Here is a 14315-nt window from a genome sequence, read left to right on the forward strand (position 1 = left end):
TTTAACATATGCAAACTGATCCATGATCCCTGGTATGCGATAAATAGGCCCAACACCATAGTAGAAGAAAGATGCCCATATCATGATGCTTGCACCTCCATGCTTCACTGTCTTCACTGTGTACTGTGGCTTGAATTCAGAGTTTGGGGGTCGTCTCACAAACTGCCTGTGGCCCTTGGACCCAAAAAGAACAATTTTACTCTCATCAGTCCACAAAATGTTCCTCCATTTCTCTTTAGGCCAGTTGATGTGTTCTTTGGCAAATTGTAACCTCTTCTGCACATGCCTTTTTTTTAACAGAGGGACTTTGCGGGGGATTCTTGAAAATAGATTAGCTTCACACAGACGTCTTCTAACTGTCACAGTACTTACAGGTAACTCCAGACTGTCTTTGATCATCCTGGAGGTGATCATTGGCTGAGCCTTTGCCATTCTGGTTATTCTTCTATCCATTTTGATGGTTGTCTTCCGTTTTCTTCCACGTCTCTCTGGTTTTGCTCTCCATTTTAAGGCATTGGAGATCATTTTAGCTGAACAGCCTATCATTTTTTGCACCTCTTTATAGGTTCTCCCCTCTCTAATCAACTTTTTAATCAAAGTACGCTGTTCTTCTGAACAATGTCTTGAACGACCCATTTTCCTCAGCTTTCAAATGCATGTTCAACAAGTGTTGGCTTCATCCTTAAATAGGGGCCACCTGATTCACACCTGTTTCTTCACAAAATTGATGACCTCAGTGATTGAATGCCACACTGCTATTTTTTTGAACACACCCCTTTCAACTAATTCAACTAATTGCCCAATTGCACAGCCTTAAGAGCGTGCATATCATGAATGCTGGGTCTCATTTGTTTTCTGAGAATCTACTGAACCTACTGGTAACTTGTTTGCCACGTAGCAATAAAAAAATATACGAAAAACCTTGATTATTCTGGTTAGTCACATTGTACTGCTATTATTTTGAACAAGACTGTATGATAAATTAAAATAAGCTGATAACATCACTGTTTTCTCCAGGACGACTGTACAGACAAATCTAATTTTGATGCAATATTATCCTGTTTGACACTTTGAAGCTGCTTTGACACAATCGTGATTGTAAAAGCGCTATATAAATAAAGTTGATTGATTGATTGATTGATTGATTGATTGTACCCGCGCAGCAGGTGGGGTGCGATATGCAAAGCAGGCACCCCAATGTTCATTGGCCCGTTTTCTAAATCTCAAAGCTGATAGGGGCTCCCAGAAGTGATCCCAATTCGTCGGTCTAAGTCCAACGTACGTCTCCTTTCCCTCCTTTAGGGAACGAGGGTTACAAATGTAAACGAGACGTTTTGAGAAATTTCAATATAAACACAAGCTTATTTTTAAAACTGCAACACATTTGATGCATAATTATCCTGAATATGAGCCATATACCACATTAAAATATATCACATTAAAGCTGAGATTCTCCCATTTTCAATGATATATGACACATTTATGGGAAAATTCTTAAAGTTTTGTAAAACAGGCCTATTTATTGAATGTTGCAATTTGTTTGAATGTTGCAAAAACATTCAAACAAATTGGGGGTACAAGAGCTTGATTGTAGCAACAATTACAAAGTCAATTAATTGAAATTATTTGTATAACTTTATTAATAAAACTAAATATCCAAGGAAAAAGTCATTAATATATAAAACAATTAATATATTACATTTCAGTAGAAAATCTCTAACTTAAATTATTTTACTGGGCTACATTAAGTACAGTACTGCAGTAAAAATAAAGAGAAGGATAGTTCACCCGAAAATGAAAATTCTGTCATCTTTTATTTACCCTCATGTACCCTCAACCTGCACTTTCTTCAATAAACCTGGTTATATCATTATTCGGGGTAATTCCACCGAGATTAATATCGGAAAAGCTGTTTAAGTAATCAGCTATTTTCTGCTCGCGTTTAAGTGCTGCCATGTCAAATACCCTAGATAACTTATGCTGCGTTCCAGTTCGTTTTAATCATGCCCTTCACTCGCAAACTTCCCTCCGTCGCGTTCACTCGGATGTGCGTCATTGCTTACGTTGCATGAGTGCCCACTACTGGCGGAAACTTTGCAATGGACTGAACTGGAACGCCCTAAGCCCTTGATCACTTGGAATCCACTATGGAGTTGATTTATTATTATTTTTTTCCTTTACAAAATTGTTTAATGCAGCATTCTATATGTATATGGATGTGTTTGGGTTGTTTTAAATGTTTTTTAAAATATCATAGAGTTGTTTGTGGTGGGGTAAATTAAACGCGATATGTGGTGATGTCACAATCATGTTGCATTGTGGTATATGAAGCTGCCTGTGAAGTGTACATATGAAGTAGACTTGCTCACTCGGTCAAAATCGAGGGAACAAGGGTCTGTCCATATAAACTTCTCTTGTCCACTTCACGAAGTGGAACGCACTTCAAAATTGCGGCAGGGATTCCCCCAAGGGGAAGTGCTTAGGGAAGTTTGCAAGTGCGTGTCTTGAAGTGGAGTGGAACGCAGCAATAATTCATTAATCCAGTGTTTCCCAACCTTTTTTCAGTCATGGCGCCCATTGAAAATGTTCTAAATTTTGTGGCACCCCCTCGCATAGGTTACGCTAGGGGTGTAACGGTACAGATTGCTCACGATTCTGTTTTAGGTTTTATGTTCCCAGTTTCAGGTTCACGGTTTCTGTATGGTTCGGTATTTGCTATGTTCATGGAAAAAAAGAACTACTGTCAAATAAAAATAAAGAAAAGAACAAATAACTTAAATCCAAGCAGCAGCACAAATAATTGCTATTGAGCAAAGATAATAAAATAATGTTTATTTCTTTTATTTTTAGGTAGGTCTAACATTAGTTTATAGGTAAATAAATTGAATAAAGTAATTGTGGCAAGGGGGGCATGGTTCAGCGAGGTCTGCAGCGGGAGAGAGAGCCTCGGGACGAGCGGTAAGTGTATCTTGTTCCAGTAATGGGCGTGGGGAGAGGATAAAACGCCTGTGGAAATGGAAGCCAGAAAGAGAGAAAGAGTCGGACTGTTGATGCGACACCCAGACCCTGAGTTTACCCGGAAGCGCTGTGAACCGGAAGTGAACGTTGTTTATGAGTTTGACTGAAAGCACACGCTGAGTGTGACACTGAGTTTGATACGAAAATAAAGAGAAGCATCAACAGTCCAGCCGACCCCCGTGTCCTCTTCCTTCCACACACACGAACTTGTTACAGTAATCAAATGAAAAATTACTGCATATTTAACTGTTTAAATTTAATATTAATCCTTATTAAACTTACAAAATCTATTCAATCAATAGCAGTGAGTGGTTCCTTATCTTCTTTGACAGACAGCAGTAAAGGCTACTGCCCCTTTAAGACCCAGGGGTATCGCTTTCTCGACAGTATGTTAACTTAAGGCATATTCAGACTATGTCTGCTTGGACACTCATCAAGATGGACATGTTGACATAGGCTACTTCTTGTGTGAGTTTGTCCGTTCAAGCGCAAGACTTGAAAGAGAACTCAATATACTTGCGCGCTGAGACGTGCATGTGCATGCTTTCGGATGACCGCACAGAGACAAAATTTCTCACATCGCGATCACCATGTGAGATCGGTAACACTTTACTTGAAGGGGTGTGCATAAGACTGACATGACACCTTCATAATCATGACACGTGTCAAGAATATGAAGGAGTTTTTATGCATGTTTATGACAACTGTCATTAAGTGTCATTCGCTTAATTATGTCATTTTTAATGCAATGATGACATTTCGGAGTTGTCTGTGTTATGACAACTTGACATAAACCAATACATCATAACCTGTCAGTGTCTTTGTCATGACAACTTGACATTACCAAGACAACATAACCTGTCATAAACATGACATAACAGATTATCAAATTTAAGAAACTTACTTAGCTTATAGGGTTAACCTTAAACTGTTATATGGTTGGTTTTGATGTTGACTGAGGCCATTATAATGTCATACTTTTTTTTTTTCAGTGGCAAAAGTTTAATTTGTCATTAAAATGTAATTAGGTGTTAATACACTGTCAAATTATTTTTTAATAACAGCATCATTAATATTTTTCAGTTCACAATGTTTTATTTTATTTTTTAAGTTTCCTCCACCAGCTTCAACAGAAGGTTAGATAATAGACAATTTCAAATGTCTTAAAAATATGAAAAGGAGTTCGAGAAATAAAATAAGTAATTTAATTTTTAAGACCTGCCCTCTCACAGAACTGACTCTTAAAAACACAAGGCATGAATTTATACACAGGTGACCAACACCAATTAACGCAAAAAGGGGAAAACACGTACACAAATAATGGCCATTACACAAAATAAACATATATATATCAACATCATATACACACATAAACAAACACAAAAAAATAACACTTTGTCAAATGACTTCACTTTATAAATTATCTTCCGATGTATAAAAATAAGAGAAATAGTCTTTAGAGCCCCACCCCGGACTGAACAATGAATGGTTGCGGCTAGAGTCTAGGCCAGAACATTATATATAGGGCCAACGTTTCCGCCCGAACCCCTTTTGACGGTGCACCAGCACACGAGACTCCACCATAACAAACCGAATGGTAAGAATAAACTCAAACTATTCGTTAAAGAGTGAGCGAAAGTTTAAATAAAGTATATTAAACCCAAAATAACGTTGTTGTGAATTGTTTTTACTTACTGCAAACTAAATTGACATTAAACACCTAAACAAACTAACCTGACTGAGGCTCTGTCAACAACTGTTACAGCGTACACATTACCAGTGGTGCCACCATAGGCATCATCATATAGGTGTATATGTCTATGCCACTCTATCATTTTGAGTTATATTAATAGTTTTTGATGACTCTGTACGATTTCCTCTATGATGCCATATTTCAGGTCAAGCTAAATATTCATGACACTGTTATAAAATAATTTGACAGAGTATTGACACTTAATGACATGTTAATGACAAATTCAACTTGTACCACTGTAGTTTAGGTCAAGAAATATATTTATGACAATGTTATGAAATAACTTGACACAGTATTGACACTTAATGACATGTTAATGACAAATTCAACTTGTACTACTGTAGTGTAGGTCAAGAAATATATGCATGACAATGTTATGAAATAATTTGACAGAGTATTGACACTTAATGACATGTTAATGACAAATTCAACTTGTACCACTGTAGTTTAGGTCAAGAAATATATGCATGACAATGTTATGAAATAATTTGACAGAGTATTGACACTTAATGACATGTTAATGACAAATTCAACTTGTACCACTGTAGTTTAGGTCAAGAAATATATTCATGACAATGTTATAAAATATTTTGACAGAGTATTGACACTTAATGACATGTAAATGACAAATTAAATTTATAAAAAAAATCATGACATTATAATAGCCTAATGACAGCCAACGTCAAAACCAACCACATGACAGTTTAATAATAATAATAATAATAATAATAATAATAATAATAATAGATTTTATTTATAACGCACTTTTCATTCTGAAGAATCTCAAAGTGCAACAAAGGGAAAAAATAACAATACATGAATAACAAGTAAAAATTACATCTCAACATCATGCCGGACGCTGATGACGCTAGCCTGGTGCAAACTTCAGCCACCATGCAGTTCAAGCCCGAGGAAGACCACCAGTGAGCAGCCGACACCCAGAAGAGAGAGCAGCCACAGCGAGCAACATCAAATTTCCTTCAAACCAAAACCAACCACAAATTCAAACAAAAACAGAAGAGAAGCGGTGAAAAAATGCAAACAACGTCCTCTCAGTGGCTGCCAGCAATCAGCAACAGTCCCAATAGTAGCTCTGTTAGACTAGTCACAAACATAAGAAAAAATATAATAAAATCTAAATTTAATAGTAAAGTTAACATGATTTGTGGGTGGAGAAGTGGCGAACAGACAACGCCAGCATCCTCTCCCCCACGTTGCCTAGCAACTAATGTAATGTAAACCCAAAAAGCTAAGTAGTTTCTTAAATTTGATAATTAATCTGCTATGTCATTTCATATCTGTTTATGACAGGTTATGTTGTCTTGGTAATGTCAAGTTGTCATGACAAAGACACTGACAGGTTATGATGTATTGGTTTATGTCAAGTTGTCATTACAAAGACAACTCCAAAATGTCATCATTGCATTAAAAATGACATAATTAAGCGAATGACACTTAATGACAGTTGTCATAAACATGCATAAAACTCCTTCATATTCATGACACGTGTCATGTTACGATTATGAAGGTGTCATGTTAGTCTTATGCACACCCCTTCAAGTAAAGTGTTACCACAAAGGGTACTAAGAAAGACCGTTTGCCCACGTTTTTCTTTTATTATCGCTGTTGTTGTAATGTATAACTGAGGAGCCAGCACGTGTATCCATCGACAGAAACATACATAAAGCATTATTTTCAAGTTACAACCTATATTAAAGATGCAACATCAGATGTGAGATGAAACCGCGATGCAAAGTGCGTGCTGAAACCTTTTACACGGCACCCGGCGCACCTTGGTTGGGAAACACTGCATTAATCTGACGCACCACCATCCACAACTTGTTTTAAAAAGACACATAGCAGGCCTAATATGACTTTAAATTAATATGGTTATTATTGGCACAATGTTTATTTACAAAACAAAGAAGAAAATATTAAAATATTGGCGATGACACGAAAATATCTCGCCAGACATCTGAACCCGACTTAAGTCGCGATGACCTGATTGCCGCTCGTGCCGACTGATATTAATGTCTTTCTCTTCCTAATGGTAAAAAAAATAAGTTCCTGAACTGAATAACATACAAATCAGCTGGTGTTGTTGCGCTGAAAACCCCTTGAGATGATTTAAATTGATGTTTAGGGAGCCCGCATCCGATATTTTGTTTAATGCAAAATTATAAAGTGTAGTGTCAATAAAATCACTAATTTCAGTATTTATAATGTTATGAATTAAAAATTGAGTATTGTATCTCAAACCCCTTGGTATAATTTATAATTTACAGCAATAAACACAAATTACCTATTTTTGTCATTTTTATGACTATGGCACTTTGACGATCAAAATCTCATAATTAAATTTTGCGACTTTAGCCGGGGCTTCACAGACGGGATCACAAATGTACTTAAATAAATATCATCACCTGTGTACATTAGTCCACTTCTTCTCGATGCTTTTTCCTGTTGGTTTATAGAACAATCATTCCGAGTCGCCCTCTGTCATTTCAAAGTTTTGCACAATGGCGAGCACATCAAGTATAAATGCCTCGTCCGTTTGGGAAGGAGCGCGCGCAGTCAGTGGAGGCTCGCGCAGCGGAGACAGGCGAAAGTATAAACAAGGCGTGAGATCCGGAGCTGAGCTTCGAGGCTTGAGTGCAACCACCTTAAGACATAAAAGAGATGAGAGGCTGATATTAGGTGCGTCTTAATCAGCTCCCTAGTTCAGTAGTCAGGGCACTGAACAGGACATACCGGTAAGTCAATGGACTAGGGAGCTGATTAAGATGCGTGCGAGGAAGGAGTGAGGGCGTAAGAGCCTGGAGGCGGAGCCAGGGGCTTCAGACTTCCTGGGATTGGGGACTCCCAGCAGCTCCGAGGGGTAGCCGCGCCACTGAGAGGAGGCTAAGGTGAAGATGAGGGGCTGATGGGAGGAAGCGATGACTGGTCTGTAGGAGTGGCAGAAGACTGAAGAGGAGACTGAAGACAACAGATACTGGTAACATGACTATATCTGTAGATGGCAGTTCGGAGAGTTGGTGGGAAAGCGAGGATGGGTAGGGTTAACAAGACTGATGATGAAGGTTCAGATGAGATGAGGGGGCACAGAAAATTGGTCTCTCCACACGAAAACAAACTGTCCATAATGTTCCAACCGTACTCACTCTCAGTGGCGGGAGGGTGGGCAGTACTCGTCTCCATTCCCTCGAACTCCCTCAGTGATGGAAGGGTCAGTCGGCTCGCATACCTGGTCAGACGAATTCCCCTCAGGCTTCGGTGAGATGTCCGGCTCTGACATCGCTGCCGAGGTCTTCTCTCCTTCTGCAGTTGGCACGTCCTGCCATTCCTCGCAGCAAGGTGGTACTGGGCTGGTTCCTGGATCAGGAGTGGGGCTGGTGGCATCCACGACGGTGAATGGTGAGTTTCAGGATGCCAGCACCCACTCTACATATGATGAAAGGCTCCCTCGAGGACCCTTCTCGAACAACAGGCAGTAGTCCGGGAAGGTGGTCTGATGGGCGCCTTCTCCCTGCTCAAGGCACATGCGCTTGACCGCTGGATGGTCCTTGGTGCAAGCGGGGTGGGGGTGGGGGAGAACATAACGGTGATACAGATGATAGTTAATTAGACACAGCAGGACTAAACTAAAATAATGAGGGATGATGGTGGCATCAGAGTACAATGAACATTTTTTGAGATTCGACAACCTTTATTAAAATATTATTAAAATATTTTGTAAAAATATTGGGTAATTGTGTGTGTTTTATTTTTGATGACGCAGCGAAACATGCCAAATTGTGCTATTTTAATAATCTATCAAATTTTTTATGTGGTTTATATACAATAATATTTTGAATTTCTATTTATTAAACAAATTTCCTTCATTGTATCAACTAAATTTTTTATTTTCAATAAACTCAAAATTTTAAGGCAACCAGGTTACTTATTTAAACCAACAAAAAACAACATTTTTTTTTACAGTATATATAGGACATTTTAATTATTTGAATGTTGATTTGCAGGTTGTGTGAGCTCATGGCCATGTGAACAGGCCATTTCAATCTATCTTCCATCCAATAGCAGTGAAAAAAAAAATCACAAATAACATTGTAGTAAAGTTCGTTGTGTATGGAAGGAAGAAGACAGGGGTCGGCTTTGACTGGGACTCGCTTTCTTTATTCAGTCTTTCAAAATAAATAATAAACACACATTCAGTGTGGTATCTCAGGTTCTCCACGATATGGATCACTCCTTTGCACGTTCAGTCTCTGTATATCACTCAGTTTCTCCGGTAAGCACACGCAAAGTCCCAGTCCAACTCTCTCTCCCAGCTCTCTCCCGGCCGCGGCTTAAATGCGCTCTCTCCCTGCCAATTACTGCAATCAGAAACAGGTGTTCGTCATCTGTGCTTGACCTACTTACCTGCCGCTCCGCTCTGAGCTCGCGCTGCAGACCTCGCAGAACCACGCCCCCTTTGCCACATACCCCCACCGCCCGACTCAGGCCGGGGAGCCATCCGGCCTGCAACCTCCCCCCCCCCCCCCCCCCCCCCCCGCCTACGGGAGAGGAAGTCAGCCGCAGCCATCTGAACACCCGGCCTGTGGATCACCTTGAACTTAAAAGGCTGTAACGCTAGATACCAACGGGTGATCCGAACAGAGGGTGAACTCCCGCCCCAGGAGGTAATAGCGAAGGGTGAGGACGGCCCACCTGATGGCCAAACACTCCTTCTCTATGGTGCTGTAAATCGTCTCTCTCTTAGAGAGCTTTCGACTGATGTACAGCACCAGCCGTTCCTCCCCCTCCACCTCCTGGGACAGGACCGCGCCCAGCCCCCTGTCCGAGGCGTCAGTCTGCAGAGAAAAAGGGAAAGAAAAGTTAGGAGCTTGTAGGAGCGGCCCACCACACAGAGCCGCCTTTAACTGAGTGAAAGCCTGCTGGCACTGCTCCGTCCACCGAACTGTATCTGGTTCTTCCTTTTTAGTTAGATCAGTCAGCGGGCTGGCGAGGTCCGAATAATTAGGTACAAACCTCCTATAATATCCCGCCAGCCCCAGGAACTGTCTAACCTCCTTTTTGGTCTTGGGTCTTGGGCAGGCCGCAACCGCTGCGGTCTTATTAATTTGGGGACGCACCTGCCCATGACCCAAGTGGAAGCCCAGATATCTTACTTCCACCCGCCCAATTGCACACTTCTACGGGTTGGCCGTGAGCCCCGCCCTTCTCAGCGACCTGAGGACTGCTCGCAAATGCTGCATATGACGCTGCCAGTCACCACTATAAATGATATCATCCAGATAGGCAGCGGCATATGCAGCATGCGGCCGAAGAATTCGGTCCATCAGACGCTGAAAAGTCGCAGGTGCCCCGAACAGCCCGAAAGGAAGCGTAACGAATTGGTGTAATCCAAACGTCTTTGGTTACTGGAGACAAGGGGATCTGCCAGTAACCCTTTGTCAAGTCCAGTGTCAAATAAAAATGAGCAGTACCTAGCCGATCAAGCAATCCGTCAATCCGTGGCATGGGATATGCATCAAATTTCGACACCGCGTTGACTTTTCTGTAATCCACGCAGAAACGGACCGAGCCGTCAGGTTTTGGAACCAAAACGATCGGGCTCGCCCAGTCACTGTTGGATTCTTCTATAACCCCCATCTCTAACATTGCCTCTAATTCTGCCTGAACCACTTTTTTCTTGTGTTCAGGCAATCTATATGGTCGGCTGCGTACAACCACGCCCGGCTCGGTCTCAACGTAGTGTTGGATGAGGTCTGTCTGACCCGGTAGGGGCGAGAACACGTCGGTAAAATCCGCCTGTAATTGTTTGAGGTCTATGAGCTGGGAGGGTGAGAGGTGATCTCCCCCCGGGACCAGAGCGGGAGATTGTGACTTTTGAACCGCCTCTGGTCCGAGATCATCCTCTCCACTCACTACCGTCGCCAGCATCACAGCCTCTGCCTCAACCCATTTTTTTAATAAATTGAGGTGGTATATCTGACGTGCCCCGTCCCTGTCGAATCGAATTACCTCATAGTTCAGATCCCCTACTTGTCGTGTGACCTCAAACGGTCCTTGCCACTTGGCGAGTAATTTGGAACTCGAGGTGGGGAGTAATAGAAGTACTTTCTCTCCCGGTGAAAATTGTCGTAATCTAGCCCCTTTGTTGTACAGCTGTCTTTGTTTGTCTTGAGCTTGTAACAAATTCTCCATTGAAAGCCGCCCCAACGTGTGGAGTTTTGTTCTCAGGTCTAACCCAAACTGAATTTCGTTTTTACTAGCGGATGGTCCGTCCTCCCAAGCTTCCCTAATGACATCCAAAACCCCTCGGGGTTGGCGGCCATAGAGAAGCTCGAAGGGGGAAAACCCTGTGGAGGCTTGGGGGACCTCGCGGACAGCGAACAAGAGAGGTTCTAGCCATTTGTCCCAATTTTTGGCGTCTTCATGAACAAACTTACGAATCATTTTTTCAACGTGCGATTAAATCTTTCTACCAGCCCGTCTGTTTGTGGGTGATAGACGCTGGTCCGAATAGATTTAATGCCCAATAATTCGTAAAGTTTGCGGATTGTCCCTGACATGAACGCCGTGCCTTGATCGGTGAGAATCTCTTTTGGGATTCCCACCCGGGAGATTAGGGAGAACAGTGCACTCGCAACACTTTTCGCCGAAATGTTACGCAGTGGCACTGCCTCGGGATATCGTGTTGCATAATCCACTAGGACTAATGCAAAGCGATGTCCGCGGGCTGACCGCTCTAATGGCCCGATGAGGTCCATACCAATTCTTTCGAAGGGGACCTGCATCAACGGGAGGGGGCACAATGGTGTTTTTGGTTGGGCCGGTGGGTTTACCAACTGACATTCATGACAAGACGCACACCACCGGCGTACATTCTCGTGAATGCCCGGCCAAAAGAATCGGGCCATGAGGCGGTTTAGTGTTGCTGTTTGCCCTAAATGCCCGGCCATCGGATTGTGATGAGCCGCCTGGAAAAGCATTTCCCGACGGCTTTTAGGAATTAACAACTGGGTTGTAGTCTGTTTTGTCTGGGCATCTTGGGTCACCCGATACAACCTGTCCTTTATCAGAGTAAAATAAGGAAAGGTGAGCGGTTGATCAGGACGGAGGGGATGGCCGTCGATGGCACAGCCTTCCGAAAACACTGGCGTTTCTGGAGCGCTCGGTTCCCCCGGATCAGTGCCCAGTGGTCTCGGTTCCACCTCCCCCGCCTGCGCGACCGCCACCTTCCCTTTCTCTTTTTTCCCCCAAGAGGCATCCACACACAAACATCCCAATAATTTATTAAAACCTGGCCAATTTGTCCCCAAAATCAGTGGATGCCGGAGGTGCTGGTTAACGGCCACCTCAACTCTATGTTTTTGACCCCTGAATAGAAAATCCATCGGGACTAAAGGGTATTCTCTCACCTCCCCGTGCACACACCTCACCATAACCATGCGGCGCTTATCCCATGCCCCGGATTGAATCAGGCTTTGGTGTATGGAGGTCTGGTTACAACCTGAATCCACCAAAGCTTGATAAGTACCCCTCTTGATACTCACGGGTATTTGGTACAGGCCAGCCTGATCGGGGGCGGCGTGTGGTGCGTCGGGGATCCGGACCAGTGTCCCCACCTCAATCCTCGGACACTGATCAATAAACTGTCCGGGGTCCCCGCAACGCCAGCACGCCGGCCCAGGTTTCCCCGCGGCCCTAGTGGCTGGCAGTGGGGTCATGAATTGGCGTGGAGAGAGCGGGTGCCGGGAAGCCGGCAGACCGGGATCCTGAGCTCCTCCCCCTCCTCTCGCTGACGGCTGGTACCCGACGGCTGGATCGACTGGAACACCATTTTGAACACCATTTCGTCCTCCGCCAGCTGGATGGCCTGGTCTAGCGACGCCGGGCGGTGGCACTGGACCCATTGGGCAGTCCTCCTCGGCAGCCTTGCCACAAACTGCTCCAGTGCCACACGATCGATGATGTCCTCGACGTCACTCCCAGCCGCCATCAACCACTTGCAGCAGGAGTCCCGGAGCTGGTGCGCGAAGACGAAGGGCCGACCGAACTCGTCCAGGGTTAGCGTCTGGAACCGTTGCCGATGTTGTTCCGGAGTCCGGCCGACCCTCTGGAGGATCGCGCGCTTCAGGTCGTCGTATACCAGGAGATTCGGGACTGGCAGTTGGTGGGCGGCTACTTGTGCCTCTCCGGACAGTAGAGGCAGCAGCCGCATTGGCCAGTCCGTTTTGGGCCATTCCCAATACCCGGCCGCCCGCTCAAAGAGGTCCAGGAATGCCTCAGGGTCATCCTCCGGACCCATCTTGGCTAAAGTCATTGGGGCGGCCGAGTCGATGGTCTGTCTCTGGGGAATGGCCCGAACCTCCCGGTCCATCCAGCTCCGGAACAGCTCGCGGTCTTCATGCTGGGCCGTGAGGAGAGCTTCGAACCTTTTCTGTTGTTCCTCCCTCACGGCCAGCAGGTCCTGGTGGTGTTCTTGGTGAAGACCCGCGAGCGATTGAGCAATGTCCACAAGTGGCGTCCTCAGCGGAGTTTGCATGGCGGCGGCTCTCTTCTTCCTTCCCGGGTTTCGGCACCAGTGTAGTAAAGTTCGTTGTGTATGGAAGGAAGAAGACAGGGGTCGGCTTTGACTGGGACTCGCTTTCTTTATTCAGTCTTTCAAAATAAATAATAAACACACATTCAGTGTGGTATCTCAGGTTCTCCACGATATGGATCACTCCTTTGCACGTTCAGTCTCTGTATATCACTCAGTTTCTCCGGTAAGCACACGCAAAGTCCCAGTCCAACTCTCTCTCCCAGCTCTCTCCCGGCCGCGGCTTAAATGCGCTCTCTCCCTGCCAATTACTGCAATCAGAAACAGGTGTTCGTCATCTGTGCTTGACCTACTTACCTGCCGCTCCGCTCTGAGCTCTCTCTCCCGCTGCAGACCTCGCAGAACCACGCCCCCTTTGCCACAAACATCCTCACGTATATTTTAGTAGAGGTAAAATTAATGTAATATTACAGAAGTGGGCCTTACAAGCTTAAGTTTTGGTTAGTGTCATTATTGGCTTTAGCGCATTTTTAGATTATAATAATAGTGTAGGTAAAAGCATGTTTTAGCCACTAGTGGTTTATCCAAGCTCTCACCAAATTCAGGCTCCCCCTGCGGATTTGACTGTTCCAGACTTCCCTCCACTAATGGCTTGGGCTGCCCTCCTGCTGTTTGCCATGTCTCTTCTACAACAACACACTCAGTGTCCGAAAACATTGTTGGTTCCTCGTCCAGTGGACTAGCAACTTCTTCCACTGGGCGTACCTTGCTACGCGGTGCGGGCAGCGGGGTTGGTAGCGGACAAGGATGAATATGTGCTTGATACACTCTTCTTTGCGCACCTCCTCCCTGTGGTTTCACTCTAGCATGAGCATACTGGAGACGCTCCCATTGAACAGACAGCTAGTTTGTTTCCGTGCCCTCCTCAGGCTCTCATCCCAACAGCGCATCAACCGGAAGGTGGGGTTGTGTCCCAAACAACATGAAATATGGTGG

The 14315-nt window shown here is 44.1% G+C and overlaps 1 long non-coding RNA gene across 2 annotated transcripts in view; it reads right to left on the reverse strand.

The window, feature by feature from the left end:
• The window catches only part of LOC137074019 (uncharacterized), a 43630-nt gene that overhangs the window by 24509 nt on the left and 4806 nt on the right, over positions 1 to 14315 (reverse strand). For both annotated transcript variants that reach the window (XR_010904860.1, XR_010904859.1), the window contains exons 2-3: positions 7523 to 8333; positions 7195 to 7433 (exon numbers count right to left, since the gene is read on the reverse strand). This is a non-coding gene — a long non-coding RNA (uncharacterized lncRNA). The remainder of the gene's footprint in view (positions 1 to 7194; positions 7434 to 7522; positions 8334 to 14315) is intronic.

This window comes from Pseudorasbora parva, chromosome 4 (assembly GCF_024679245.1).
Source record: "Pseudorasbora parva isolate DD20220531a chromosome 4, ASM2467924v1, whole genome shotgun sequence".
NCBI classification, from domain to species: domain Eukaryota; kingdom Metazoa; phylum Chordata; class Actinopteri; order Cypriniformes; family Gobionidae; genus Pseudorasbora; species Pseudorasbora parva.